The sequence below is a fragment of the Gymnogyps californianus genome, unplaced genomic scaffold, assembly GCF_018139145.2.
Source record: "Gymnogyps californianus isolate 813 unplaced genomic scaffold, ASM1813914v2 HiC_scaffold_43, whole genome shotgun sequence".
Lineage (NCBI taxonomy): Eukaryota > Metazoa > Chordata > Aves > Accipitriformes > Cathartidae > Gymnogyps > Gymnogyps californianus.
In genome coordinates, this window is record NW_026114323.1 from 324,190 (window position 1) to 339,546 (window position 15,357).

A 15,357-nucleotide genomic window follows, 5' to 3' on the forward strand; every position below is an offset into this window, starting at 1 on the left:
CAAGTAATTCTATACAAAATTCTACTCAACAAGCGGGGCCGTCGTCCCAGGGAGGCACCACACAACTATTGATTCCATACAAAATCCCACCCCTAACATCCCTGAGAGCTACACACGTGAAGAAAACCAGACAAAATTCTACTCAACAAGCAGGGCGGTCATCCCAGGGAGGCACCACACAAGTATACAAAATCCCACCCCTAACGTCCCTGAGAGCTACATACATGAAGAAAACCAGACAAAATTCTACTCAACAAGCGGGGCCGTCGTCCCAGGGAGGCACCACACAAATATTGATTCCATACAAAATCCCACCCCTAACATCCCTGAGAGCTACACACGTGAAGAAAACCAGACAAAATTCTACTCAACGAGGGGGGCAGTCATCCCAAGGGGGCAGCACACAAGTATACAAAATCCCACCCCTAACGTCCCTGAGAGCTACACACGTGAAGAAAACCAGACAAAATTCTACTCAACGAGGGGGGCAGGCGTTTCAGGAAGGCACCACACAAATATTGATTCCATACAAAATCCCACCCCTAACATCCCTGAGAGGTATACACGTGAAGAAAAACAGACAAAATTCTACTCAACAAGTGGGGCCGTCGTCCCAGGGAGGCACCACACAACTACTGATTCAATACAAAATCCCACCCCTGATGTCCCTGAGAGGTACACATGTCAAGAAAACCAGAGGTAAAATAGACAGAAACTGCAGCACTCTCACTTCAAGGGATCCTGTCCGTGACACCAATTAAATGTCAGGTTCCAGTTTCGATTTTGGAACCGGGCCAAGTTCGTGCTGATCCCAAGAGTGAGATTAAGATGCAAACGAGGTCAAATGCCGCCAATCAGGCTGTTTTTCTTTACTGAAAAAGCACGGAGAAGCAGAGGGCTAGGAGAGGCAGGAAGTGACAGGAGGAAAACTAAGCAAGCGTTCAGGCGGATAAGCAAGGCATAGTCACCACCATGGATCCAGCAACAGCCCGTCGATCCTCACGCCTCAGTTCCTCGGTGGTAGCTGCGCACACAAACCGGCTCTTTGCAATTGTGCCTTTTATAGTGCAATCTCCGCCCCCCCCCCCCCCCCTCCCCCCCCCCCCCCCCCCCCCAGTCACACCTCTTGAAGACTTATATGGGTTCATTCTAGACAGTTCTCAGCATATATGGTAGTGTTCCTGATGGTTCTTTATCTACTGAGCATGTGCGGCTTATTGGGGTGGTGGTCTCAGGGACTTTCCAGCAGCTGCAAGCCCCTTCCTCGAATAAACCTTGTGTGACTCCTGGCCACGTTGCCATGCAGCATCTGCCAGAACTCCGGACTGCGCAGCCTCCGGCACGCCCCCTGTGTCCATGACAGCCGACTCCTCACTGAAGTCCCTGGTTGCTATGCCGACCGCACCTTGGTTTGCTACAATGTTTGAGACACTGGCAGGCGCTAGCTCTTTCAGTCCCTTACAGAAGGCTGACAACCTCCAGGGCACACAAGGCCAGCAATAAAAGTCTCATCCAAGCTTTGCAAATATTCAGCCGGAGGGGAAAAAAAAATACCCATCTTAAAACCAAATGCATTCTCTACCAAGTTCCGGATCATTCCGATGGATTAGTTGTATGGGGAAGAAAAAAAAAAGGAAAAAACCCAAGCTGTCTCATGGCTGGGTTGCTCAATTAAGTCAAAACCTAACCAGTGCTCCCACACATGCAATACCGTAACCCGCTATCTACTAGTGAATTAAGGAATGGAGTTTAGTATGGCTTGAAGGTTTGCTTGACATAACCAGGCTGCTCTTAAGCATAAGTATGAGTTAGCAAATACTGTGACTTCTTATCCTCAAAAGAAAAGGAGGGATAATGATACCATACCAGAGTTGCAAAAGAATTTAGATATAAACTAACCAAGTACGCAGAAGTTGCACCATTTCTACACCTGCATCCTTGAAGAGTATCAGAAACTGGTGAGAACAGACAAAGAAAGGCAAGAGCTGTGGCAAACTGCGTACCAAGGACAAGCAGGCCTACATACCAAAGATTAGCAAGTCTGCATACTGAAACAATACGTGCTAAAAGGGCAAGATGTTCCTCGGTATCGGTATTGTACCCCCGGCTCTGCTGACTAAATTACAAAATGAGCCAAAACCTGGAGAAGTCCTTCGTAACTAGGGGAAAGGTAAAAGCGGCAGGGGGAAGCACGACCACCGACTCAATTCAAGACCGAAGAAACTTGTCCCCCCACACCCAAAAGGAGCATGCGTGCTAATCTACATCGCATGCGGAGTTAATTTAAATAGGACTGACCAGTCATGAATGAAATGTTTATCACTAGCCAATGAGTATAAACTTAGGCGTGTTTTTACTAATTGTTACTACTTAGATAACTGGATCTAGGGAACCATACAATTAGTTACAATGGACAAAATAGAGCACTAAAATTTTGTAACCAGACTGCTTGCTTATCGGGGATTAACCACACAATGTATGGAATGTTTGATAAAACTGCTATATAAGCTGACTGAAATTTTACCTCGGCGGAGATGCCATTTTGTAGGATGGACCCTATGCTCTCCCCGCTAGCGAAAATAAAGGTGCTTTGGCTTACAGTTCGTCTGTGAGTCGGTTCCTTTGAATCACTAGGAAGATGTCATTAGCAATAATCTTACTGGCTACCTTTATAGCCATTTTCGCCATCCAGCTGCTCTGGTTTGACAAAGTCTTCCAGAGCTCAGTGAGAGACGAGGCTGCCTGGGTGATGAAGAAACGAGAGCACTAAGCTCCTGGAAACTTAAAATGCCAGCAAACGGCTACCCGTGTGGTACCAGCGTTAGCCCAATAAACAGCTACCCCTGGGTACTACCAGAGTTGCCTGTGGATCGCGTGGTCAAAACCAGCAAAAGCAATCAATGCTGCTGCATGCCTTGCTTATTTTCGTCCTCCTTCTTCACCTCCCTGTATTTTTTTTCATCTTCTCATCACCAGAAACCTCTTGCTTCTGTCTTTCGCCATTGCTTTTCGGTTGCGCTGTCAGCCCGCTCTGCACAGAGACGTTCTCTCGTCCTGGGGCTTTGTTTTTCATTTGCTTAGCAAGGGCCCGCAAACTCGGAGTGAACTGCTGCATGTCAGACAAGGGAGTATTTCCCAGCCTGCCGCTGACCTGCTCATCCACCGAAGCACAGACCACATGCTCTCTGACCGCTCCAGCCATGCACACCTACCCCTCCAGAGAGGGGATGGCAAAGCCTTTGGCTTCTCTGAGAATCCTTTGGAGACCGGTGGCTGTCGGTCGGCCTCAGTTTCTCCAAGACCTTAGCCCAGAACTCTTTCCCTCCACCATCTCCTCTCGCATGGCAGCAATAGCAACTGGTGGATGAGCTGCATTTTTCCCACCTCCCCGGCTCCGCCGCAAAGGCTCTTCCTCTGCTCTGGCTTCTCTGTCTTTTGCAAGGCGGATCTTCTCCTGAGCTTCGCCCATCACCAGGGCTCTTGCTCTCCCTCTGCGAAGAGCGGTACAGGCTCCCACTGCCAGGCGCCACCTGATGGCCACTGTGCTTCTGCCCTTCCCCGCTGTGAGCGCACCTCCGCTGGGGAGACTGACGCGCTGCGTGGCTTCCCTTCAGCTTCTCCCGCTCCTCAGTGTCGGAGCGCGCTCTCTTCCTGCCGCACTGCTCACGGGCAGTTCTTGGAGGGTCGCGTGTTGTTCTCCTCTCTTCTCTCCTGGGCGTGTTTCTTGACGTTCTTGATTTCTCAGGCCCACCCTGCCTCCAGATAATGGGCTCTTCCACGCTTGTTCCAGCTTTGTCATCAAAATGCTCTCTCCGCCTTGGCCTTCAGCGCCTGCTCCAGGCGTCAAATCCTGGCACCTGGAGAAACAACAGGGATCTTACTTTAGACTTGTTCTGGCAGCCTCCTCTTGGCTTCAAGCCCATCCTGTCATTTCCTAGGAGCCATGGACAATGCCCAGGGACAGGTTAAAAACCTGTGCTTTATAAAATTGGGTGAGACTTTCATACGCAGGTGTTAATCTTTGATGACAAAAGCTCATGTTTAAAGGGGAATGAAAACATGGATCAGGAAGAACTGAGAGTGACAGGTGTGTTCTATGGCACTTGTTGAAGCGCTTCTGCTTTGTATAGAATAAGGGATGCTTTAGGCCACACCAACAAAAAAAGAGACACATCGAGAGCAAGGGTGATTCAATAGCCTCACCTGAGCTAGATGCTTCGTTAAGCTGCACACCTTGGCGGATGGGAGATCTGCCTTCTTGTCACTGAAGCAACGGTTCAAGTATTTTCTTTGAGAACTAATTAAATTTAAACCTCTGTCTGTAGTCTTGAGCTATTTTAATAACTGGGGAATGCCACATCAATCTCAGTGCAGCTACTTCTTTCTGGACAGGACGTACTTCCCTAGTTGAAGACTTCCTGAAGCAAGCAAGCAAGCAATTGCAGTTATCTGGTATCAAATGTAACATCCTTTACTGTCAGAAGGAATGGCAGCAGTCACCTAAGCAATCGCAAGCGAGAAATGTCAAGAGGCCCAGTCTTAGCTGCTCTCCGCTATTTAGAGTGCAAAACATAAGCCACGCTGCAAATAGAAAATCACCTTAAGATCTCCATTTAGCTGGGTCCTGGTTTCAGCTAGGACAGAGTTAATTTTCTTCCTAGTAGCTGGTATAGGGCTGTGTTTTGGATTTCGTAGGAAAATAATGTTGATAACACACTGAGGGTTTTAGTTGTTGCTAAGTAGTGTTTTTACTAAGTCAAGGATTTTTCAGCTTCTCATGCCCAGCCAGCAACAAGGCTGGAGGGGCACAAGCAGCTGGGAGGGGACACCGCCAGGACAGCTGACCCAAACTGCCCAAAGAGCTATTCCATACCATATGACATCATGCCCAGTATCTAAACTGGGGGAGTTGGCTGGGAGGGGCGGATCGCGGCTCGGGAACTAACTGGGCATCGGTCAACGAGTGGTGAGCAATTGCATTGTGCGCCACTTGCTTTGTATAGTTTAATTCTTTTAGTATTACTATTGTCATATTATTATTCTCATTATCATTGTTTTTCATTCCTTCCTGTCCTATTAAAACTGTCTTTATCTCAACTCACGAGGTTTTTTTCCCGATTCTCTCCCCCATCCCAGGGGTCGGGGGAAGAGAGCGAGCGGCTGCGTGGTGCTTAGCTGCCGGCTGGGGTTAAACCACGACAAGCTGTAATATTTATTCTTCAGTGTTTTCAAGAACGTTCACATTCCCAAGGGTTTTGTAGTTCCTCAGAAACTCTTGTCGTTTTGATTACTTTGCAGACTCTGTACAAGTCTACAATATGCTGCCTTGTTTTGTTTGGTTTTTGAAATCTCACGGTTTATGAAGAATAAAAAAATGCCATCCCAAAGCAGGGTGCATCCGTGATGTAGCTTTTCAGTTTAAAGGCCAAACTTGCGTCTTCACAGCCCAGTTCCATCACTTCCCTATGGACAGGTTGACAGAAACACAAACAAAAAATACATTCTTTTGTTGACAGGAGTTTCAAACAGGACTCACAAGGAGAGAGATACTCTTCTCTAGTCTACTTATGTCACACCTCAGGAAAACATTAGAATTTTTTAAGACTTCAAACACTTTTTGCTGAGCCATAACAATTGTTTAACCACGCAACTAATGAAACGCCACCTCTTTTGAGTATCTTTTTCATACCTGACTATATCACAGTATCCACCCTATTACAACCAACCATCTAGTGACAATTCTAAGATGTATTTCACTCTTGAAACGGCTGGCAATGATAGAAAAGGACACTTCCAAATTCCTACCAACCACGGAAGGACACTGCTTTTCCTCAACTGCCGTGTCCGCTTTTACCGCTCTGGTATTTATAGGTGGGCTGTTAAGAAATCGTACAAACATAAATATTTTTTCATCCCAGGACATCCCGATCCTAACTTTAACAATTTTCGCAATGGTTTCTGTAACTTTCATGATGCATTCGTTAGGGAAACACAATTCCGCTTTGCTAGTTTGTGAATACGGCTCTCGAGCAATCTAGTCTGTAACTTCTACAGTTCACACTGAAAAGCCTTCTGGGCTTTATTGCGCTCAATATTTAAGTCTACATAATGAGCTAGATTAAAAACCAACTGAAATGGGGTAAAATGTATGTTTCGCTTGAAAACAGATGGTCAAAAGCTTCAAGTTGAAATGGACAATTTCGTCAGAACTGTGCAAAGGAAAACATGTATCAAACAAGCAATAGTAGTAGACAAAAACAAATGCAGAGCAAGGAACTACGAACAGCATTGCAGGTCTTATCACTAAATTACCTGTTTTGCTGCAAGTTTGGTGGTTAGCGTTCTTTGGAGAATCTTTGTCTGCGGCCTTTGATGGTCAATTGCAGGTTGTGATGGCAAGCTCAGGCACAAGTCCCGAACGCGTCTGTCCGTAAGCCATGCACCTGAAACACCTGGCAAAGAGTTAGGCAACATTTCCTGCTGATGCTGCAAACGTTGCTTGCTTTTTAGTCCTCCTCTCCACAGTTCTCTTTGGGTTTCTTTTTCTGCTTCACTTTCTTGCCTGCAGCCTCTGGGTGAACTGGCACCCGTGGGAGCACACGTTGTTCAAGTGAGGATTTCCCTGGCTGCTGCTCACCTACCCAACCAGGATGCGAGTCTGCTCTGTGCCCGCTCAAGCCGTGCACAGTTTCCCCTCCACAGCTTCTGCCATCCCCAGGGCTGTTTCTCTCCCTGTGGGAAGAGCTGCGCAGGTTCCCACTGCCATGCGCCAGCTGAGGCTGAGGGCGCTTCTGCGTTTCACTTCCTGCACAGTCCCGTGTTTTCGCTTCCCTTGCATCCTCTGCGTATTTTCTCCGCCTTCTTCATTTCTCAGTCCCACGATGCCTCCACAAAATGGACTCCTCAGCCCTTGGCCCAGCTTTGCCACCCAAGTGCTCTTTGCCTCTTGGCATTCAGCACCCGCTCCAGGGGTCAAATCATGGTGCCTGGAGAAAAAAAAGTGATCTTTTACTCTAGGGTTCTTCTTGCAGCCTCCTCGTGGCTTCAGTCTCATCCGGTCAGTTTCTGGCAGCACTTGATGAGACACGCAGAAGACTGAACCAGCACTAGAAGCTGGCAATGAGATCCCGGTCTTCCAGCCAGGCCTCTCCCTTTCCGAGCACAAACTCCCCTTTATACCCTCTCGAACCTCCCTTTTGCCTCTTCTCGCAGCTAGCCACTCTCACAGAGCACACAGCTTGCAATTTACACAAGCGCAACAGTTCAGTGCCAGACAAGGAGGGACAAGAAAGGACCTGCCCAACTGCACAACAGACAGAACTCCACTGGACAAACAGTCATTCTCTCCTAGGAGAGAAAGCAAAACCCACCGGAGGACAACAGCAACAACCACATCACTAACAGGACAGGCAGTGTATTCTCAACACCCTTTCACACTTCTTCTTACCTGGCATACAAATGCCAGGTAAATAGGCACGCTGGCAGAGAACCGTCTTGATGTCACAAAGAACCACAGAGTCATCATTCATCTCGTACCATCGCTGGCCTGCAAAGAAGGGCAACGCTAGCTTCAGATGAACTGCACGGCTTTGAAAACAAAACCACAGGCAGGACACCACTGAAGGACACAATACACCAACGCAAATCACAAAGTGGACTTCTACCTTTACGAAGCAGTAAGAGTGTCCTGTCTGACAGCCGGAACCTTCATGTACCAGCACGGCATACAAGGAATAGAGCAGTGCTTCTCCAGCTGCTTCAGACATGTATGCGCCAAGGTCCAAATATTCCGGGTACCGCACAACCTAAACAGAGACCAACAAGACTCCAAAATTATCCCCAGAGCCTTTAGGAACCAGCCGGAGAAAACCTTGTCACCAAACACAGGCTAGGGACAGAGAAACTCATCTTCTGGGTTCCTCAAAAACAGCTCTTGCCGCTTCATCGTTTCAGCGGCAGAAAACTGTTCTCGGCCAAAGCAGCTCTTTACACCCACAGGAGGTGCCTGTCTTCACATTGGAACTTTCCTCTTACCACAAGGGAAAGAGCAAGGCATAGCTCTTGCAGTGGTTCTTCTCAGACGCCTCCACTCGATAGCCGTCGTGTGCAGACATTACCTACTTCCAAGAAAGGATTCTCCTTCGCAAAAGGTCTCCTTCCGAGCAGACAAAGGCGCCGTGCACTTGTATCCTATCGTATGCAAATGTCTGCGTTTCAGACCCCTTCAGTCCATCCGCTCTCCCTGAAGGTAGCTTCACTCTCGGGTGGCTCACTTTGGAGAGCAGCAGTCGACAGTCTTTACAATACAACAACTAGGCATGACACTGTTCAGAGAGCCCGCAGGGGCTGCTACTCTCCGAGGACTGAGGCCTCCTGCACAGAGACGCAAGCATCCAAAAAGCCTTGGAAATGAAGCTGTTGACTGCTTTCTTGAGGAAGCTCCTGCTGACAAATCACTGTCCACAGCTCCTCCTCGTTGCGGCTCACCACTGCCTATGGCACATGTCTTTTCCCTTCGGGCCATAGGGGTAGTTCAGTGGGCCACTTCATAGCTAGGAAGGTTGACCACCTCCAGGGCACACAAGGCCAGCAATAAAAGTCTCATCCAAGCTTTGCAAATATTCAGCCAGACGGGAAAAGAAGATACCCAGGAAAGCCCCGGACAGAGGTTTTCACTGACGCTTGGAAATGGAGGACTCAAAAGGGCCACAGAGTATTTCAGTGGTCTTGGGCTTAGCCTTACTCCCTGCTTCTGCTCAAACAAGCTCTCTGCATGGCATCCACGGCGTAGCAGAAGAATTCATGCGCGTCTTCCTGGCTGCCAAGCTGGAAATGTTCTCCTATTCCTCAGAAAGAAGAAGGTCTTCACATTCACCCCAGAGAAAAAGGAAAGAAAGCTTAGCTTCTAAAAGCTCTCCTCCTTAACATGAACCCGGCAAAGCCAGTTACACACCGGCTTCTTCAGAAATCAAAAAGACCTCCAAATGAAACCATCTGAAATGACTCGCGTGGAAGCGTACCGACAACAAGCGTAGGTTCGATGGCACTGCCCGAGCAAGACAGGACCTCCTCAATGTGCACTTCCATGGCACACATCATGCCGAAGCCTTGCTCCTCACCTAAAGAGGGAGGGAAAGAAGGCAGGAAGGGAGGAAGGAAGCAAGCAAGCCTCTCAGTCAGGTCAAATATACACAGCTATGGAAAACCTTCAAGGAAAAAAACACCAAACCACCCCACGTTTAAGTTACAGCCACAATCTCCACTCTCCATTCTACATCCTCTTCTCCTCCCATGCCACTGCCTCAACAGCCCTGGGGCAGTTTCTTGCCCAGAGGCATCTAGAACAAATACATCCCTTATCTCTGCTCTAAAACAGACACTCTGCGTGCAAACCGACCGACGTACCAGGCTAGAAAGCACACAGCTTCAGAATCAACACATATGGCAAGAGGCTTCCAGGCTTATTACATCCACCAATCAGAATGAAATCCAAAGAACACAGACTCAAGGGGTTGACAAACAAAGAATGATTTTCTCCTCCATAAAATTCCAGCTTTTAACACAAACCCACACACGTTTCTGATCGTCTTCACACGAGGCCACCTCATGCCGCTTGCTAGGGCTTGTTTGGGTTTTCTTCCCCCTCCTCATGCTTCACCAGCGACTCTATCATTTACCACAGCAGTAGGGCACTATGGAAACGAGCTGTGAAGCAACTCTGAGCATCTAGGCTGCCCACATCCTCCATTTTAGCATCTTGCCACCAGCAGCACGAACTCCAGGTGCCAAAGGCTCACTAAAGGCATGCCTTTCAAAGGCACTCATTAGCCACACGAAGCAAGAAATGATCTTCCCTGGGAGGACGAACACGGCGCATGAAAGCAAACTAACGTGCTCCCTACGCTAGGCCAAGCCTGCTCGGAAGGCAATATTCAAAGGCAGCTTCTAGAGGAAAATTCAGAGCTCTTGTCCCAGAGTCACTCTTGTTTTTTCATCCTTCCGAGCTGTCCAAAACAGTTAAAAGAACGTGTAGCAAGGGCTCACAGGACCGGCTGTGCTCACGAGACAGCAAGTAGTTGGCCAGCGGCGGGGTGTACGTCAAACACTGCAGGACGGAGTTGAGGAAGCAGGTATTGCCCAGGTTGCAGAGGCCCCCTCCGACACTGCCTCTTTGCTGCCAGCCCATGCAAATCTTCTGCGGAGGAAACAGGTCCCTTTCTGGCAGAGCCGTTCCCACGCTCAGGCCTGCAAGGAAAGCAGATTTTAAAGGAGATCCTCTTGTTTTGGCTTAGGAAAGCCCTACACCAGTAGCCCTACACTTGTCCCTCTTAGGATGGGCTACATAAAAGATAACTAGGAACAAGGAATTATGCTCACAGCCTGCATCTTACCCAAGCTCTAACGGTAGAGCTCAGCTGACACCCAGGACGGTACAGGCCAACCCACACTTCTACCCTGTCTCTATCTACGCAAGCCCCTCTCCAAATGGAAACAAAGAATTACCTTTTCCACCAACTGCAATTGGTGGGAAGGGGAGGGAGAAAAAAAGGATGACATTTCCAGCAAGAGAAGGAGAATGTAGAACAAAATGCAGACAGCGAGGACCCGAGTGACCCCGCTGTCGAGCTCAGCCTGCGCTCGCTCTTGCCAGCACAGCCACCAGCTCCGGGAGAGAGCGCGGCACGAGCTGCCCGGGGACGCCCCTTATGACCACCCGCCCCTGTGACGCCCTTTGTGACATGACATTGTGCGGGGCCGCACGGCGACAGGGCTGCCACCACCTGGCACCTCCTGCAGCTGTGGCCGCGGGGCCTCCCCAGGCGCTCGCGGCGGGGAAGGGGCTCCTCTCTGGGCAGAGCGCACACCTCTGCCCCACGCACAGCCAGCCCTGGGCGACACAGGCACACAGCTGAGGCCACTGCTGGCCACGGCTGGGGCTGGCACAGCCCTGCTGCGGCCCCGGACTCCTTCCCCGCTCTCCACACTCAAACGCTGCAGGATGCTCTTGAGGGAGCACCGATCGCCCAGCTTGTAGAGGCCCGCTCTGACACTGCCTGTTTGCTGACAGGCCATGCAAATCTTCTCGGGAGGAAGCAGGACCCTTTGGGGCGGAGCCCTTCCCTCCCTAAGGCCTGCAAGGAAATCCCATGCTAACGGAGGTTCTAGTCTTGGGGCTGAAGAAAGGCTTTTTACCAAGCACTCCTCTGCACAGGAGCACCCAGAAGAACCAGCTCTCATCTCTAACCCAAACACACACTAGACGCAGCCTGAGCGCTGCCATTCTTCGTCACCCTCCACACACAGCTTTCGAAAAGGGATGCTTCCTTTTGCTCATGTGCAACAAACTACTCCTCTCATTTCACTAACTCTGGCCAACTTCCTCTCCATCCATAGTCTTGCAGCTCAGCACTACTCCAATTAGGCACCGCAAACTTCTACTGCTAATCACCTCCTAAGAAGTCTTAAGAGCAAAGAGAGAAAGAAGCAAGGAACTAGCACGCAAGGTCACCCCACTCGTGTCGCATCTTTCTCCCAGCCGTCTTCTCTTTCCAAGACTTCTGCACTCACAGGAGTCGCTCCGTGTGGCGCCCATTGCTCCCGTCTGTAACAGAGAAGAAAGCCTGCGTTGGCAAAAAGTGTGTCGATAAGTTCTCCAGAAGGACAAGAACCGCACAACCCCCCTCACTTCCTCGCAAAGAAGCAACTCTTTGGGACAATGAACACCCCCAGAACGACCTGCACGCACCCCCCACCTTTTTCCATCCAAACTCCATCAGTGCGCTGCTTTCCACTTCTGCAGAGCTGCGCACTCACGACACCGCCTTCACTTCCACAGCATTTTAGGCCGCAGCAAGCATAGAGTGCTTTTTGGAAGACAAAAATGCACAAGGCCTCCTCTGAAAAGGACTACCTGTTCATCTATTGCTACTGGTAGCAACACAAGACCCTCACATTCAAGGGGTCGCTTTGGAAAAACCTCCGTGGCGTAGGTGCACTCTTGCAGCTCTCCGGTTTGAGGAAGCCCACAGGCAAGGCGCTTGGGAAACAATCACCTTTACCGTTTTCCCTCCTCTACATCATGCTGGGGAAGAAAAGAAGAAAACAAGACATCTCATGTACCACTTGCATTTCCCAGCGAAGCCGGTTACAGCATTCAGGCGGGAAGCGCAGACAAGGGCCGTCTGTCCCTCCCGGGGGAAATCTCATGAAGATGTTCTGCCACTTTGGGTGGCGGGGGACACTACATTGGTACCACATGGAAGCCCTTTACCGGGAGCCCTATACTTGTCCCCCTTAGGATGTGTTAACTAAACAAGAATGAGAAAATGTACTCATGCTCAGAGCCTGTCCCAGCCCCCAGCCATTGGGACCCCGCCCTTGGGACTCCTTCTCTCCATCTCACAAAGGACAAGCACCTTTGCTCGCTTTGCCTCACTCACAGCACACTTGGGAGCTGGCTGCTTTACACTGCCTGCGAGGAGTCATTCCGGCACCTTTCGGCCTGGCTTTTGCCTCAGAAACTGACTTCAACTAGGGGACGCCTTGCGACAGGCTCAGAAACTTTCTTCCCCGCCCAGCTCTACATGCTTCTTTCAGAGGCTCAGCAGGTGCAGAAAGCTCCCATCCTTCTGGATTACGAGTGCGCTTTCATATAGGAAGCCCCAAGTCAAACAAATGGAAGAAACCCCCAACACTTCTTTCTCACCTGCAAAAATCCTCTACCGAAATCAGAAGCACCACTTGGGATTCAGTTGGGTTTTGATGCCAATGTTATGGTTTCAATCCCAGATTTCAAGTTTGCAACGCTGACCTTGTGTTGAGAATGCTTCTTGGCGGCTTGCTTTGGCCAACTGCAGGCGGTAAGCCGAGTTGGAACAGCAAATGTTTCTGTCCGTGAGCCCTGCACCTGAAACAGCCAGTAAGCAGTTAGGAAACAGTTCTCCTGATGCTGCTGCATGCCTTGCTTACTTTTCGTCCTCCTTCTTCACCTCCCTGTATTTTTTTTCATCTTCTCGTCACCAGAAACCTCTTGCTTCTGTCTTTCGCCATTGCTTTTCGGTTGCGCTGTCAGCCCGCTCTGCACAGAGATGTTCTCTCTTCCTGGCGCTTTGTTTTTCATTTGCTTGGCAAGGGCCCGCAAACTCGGAGTGAACTGCCGCATGTCAGACAAGGGAGTATTTCCCAGCCTGCTGCTGACCTGCTCATCCACCGAAGCACAGAGCAGATGCTCTCTGACCGCTCCAGCCACGCACACCTACCCCTCCAGAGAGGGGATGGCAAAGCCTTTGCCTTCTCTCAGAATCCTTCAGAGACCTGCTTGTGGCTATTCTTCAGAGGCAGCTCTTCACAATCCATCCATTTCTTGAGGCAGAGGACAACTCCTCCGCCCCTCCTTCCTCACCTGTCCCTTCTGAACCAGCCTGTAGCCATTGATAGCTGCCCTCCAGTCATGGCATTTGTCCCACCAAGTTTCAGTAATGGCAACCAGGTCGTAGTGTTCTAGCAGCACGGTGGTTTCCAACTCCTCCTGTTTGATGCCCATGCTGCGTGCATTGGTGTAGAGGCACTTCAGCTGGGCTGTTGGCTGTGTCACCTTCTTAGAGGAACACACCTGAATTCCTTTGAGGTATTGCACCAGTGTTTCCCTGCTGCCTGCCTCATCTGTGAAAGACTTCAGGTGCGCTCCAGTGTACCCAGCACATCTCAGAGCCACAGGCTCATGACTGGTTTTATTTGGTTTCGACTTTTCTGGATGGTTTACTCAGCTTCAGCTAACGTACCTTTTGTCAAAATATTAAAAGACAACATTTCAGAAAAACAAATTCCAGAAGGCTTAGACATTGATCAAATAGCAGACTGTAGTAAGAAGAGCTGAGGCCCTCATGGGATAGCAAGAGGCTAGGAACCCATAGGGAACACAGGTACGGCTTGCTCTTTTTCCATGAGCACGTTACAAGCAGATGGTTCCCTTAAGTGCCCTAAAGGAACAACTTTACAACTGCCCTCTTGCCTTTGATATGCTCTCACACATTCTGCAAGACAAGGGAGAGCTCTTTATTACTGCAACACTCCCTCTGCTCACTAATTCCCCCTGAAGGAAATACACAGAAAGTTAGCGCAGCCTCTGTTCTTTGAAAGAGAAGGGGGAGGGAGATTGACTGGAAAAGTTCATGTCAAAATGAAACCTAACATTCCGCATGGTGTCACCTTGCAAAAGAGAGCAGAAAGGAGTATCAGGCGATTCACGGTTCTGGCTGAAGTGTCAGCGTTTATAAAGCAAGTCTGGAGTTAACAAATTTCAAAAACACCCCGAAGGCCTCTGTTCTTTCTGGCATGGTCAAACTCTCTACAGAAATCAGAAGCACTACTTAGGACTGGGTTTGCTTATGATGGCAATTTTCTTCTTTCCATCGTAAATGGCAAGTTTGATACTTAGCATTCTTTGGAGAATCTTTGGAGAATCTAATGCCAGAGAAGCATCAAATCTCTTCAAGCACACTGTCAGGATATTGGAGGAACGATGGACCGTCAGCCTCTTGGACGCAGTGGCCAGCTGTTCACACCTTAAAAACAAGCACAGACCCAACTCTTGCAACCTATCTTCTCCCCACTCTGCCCCCCATCCATGTATCGTATATCCATGCAGCCTGTCGAATGCAAATGTCTGCGTTTCAGACCCCTTCAGTCCATCCGCTCTCCCTGAAGGTAGCTTCACTCTCGGGTGGCTCACTTTGGAGAGCAGCAGTCGACAGTCTTTACAATACAACAACTAGGCATGACACTGTTCAGAGAGCCCGCAGGGGCTGCTGCTCTCTGAGGACTGAGGCCTCCTGCACAGAGACGCAAGCATCCAAAAAGCCTTGGAAATGAAGCTGTTGACTGCTTTCTTGAGGAAGCTCCTGCTGACAAATCACTGTCTAGAGCTCCTCCTTGCTGCGGCTCACCACTGCCTATGGCACATGTCTTTTCCCTTCGGGCCACAGGGGTAGTTCAGTGGGCCACTTCATAGCTAGGAAGGTTGACCACCTCCAGGGCACACAAGGCCAGCAATAAAAGTCTCATCCAAGCTTTGCAAATATTCAGCCAGACGGGAAAATAAAATACCCATCTTAAAAACAAATGCATTCTCTTCCAAGTTCCAGATCATTCCGGTGGATTAGTTGTATGGGGAAGCCAAAAAAAGAAAAAAACCCAAGCTGTCTCATGACTGGGTTGCTCAATTAAGTCAAAACCTAACCAGCGCTCCCACACATGCAATACCGTAACCCAGTATCTACTATGACGATGTCATTAGTAATAATCTTACTTGCTACATTTATAGCCATTTTCGCCATCCAGCTGCTCAAGTCTGACAAA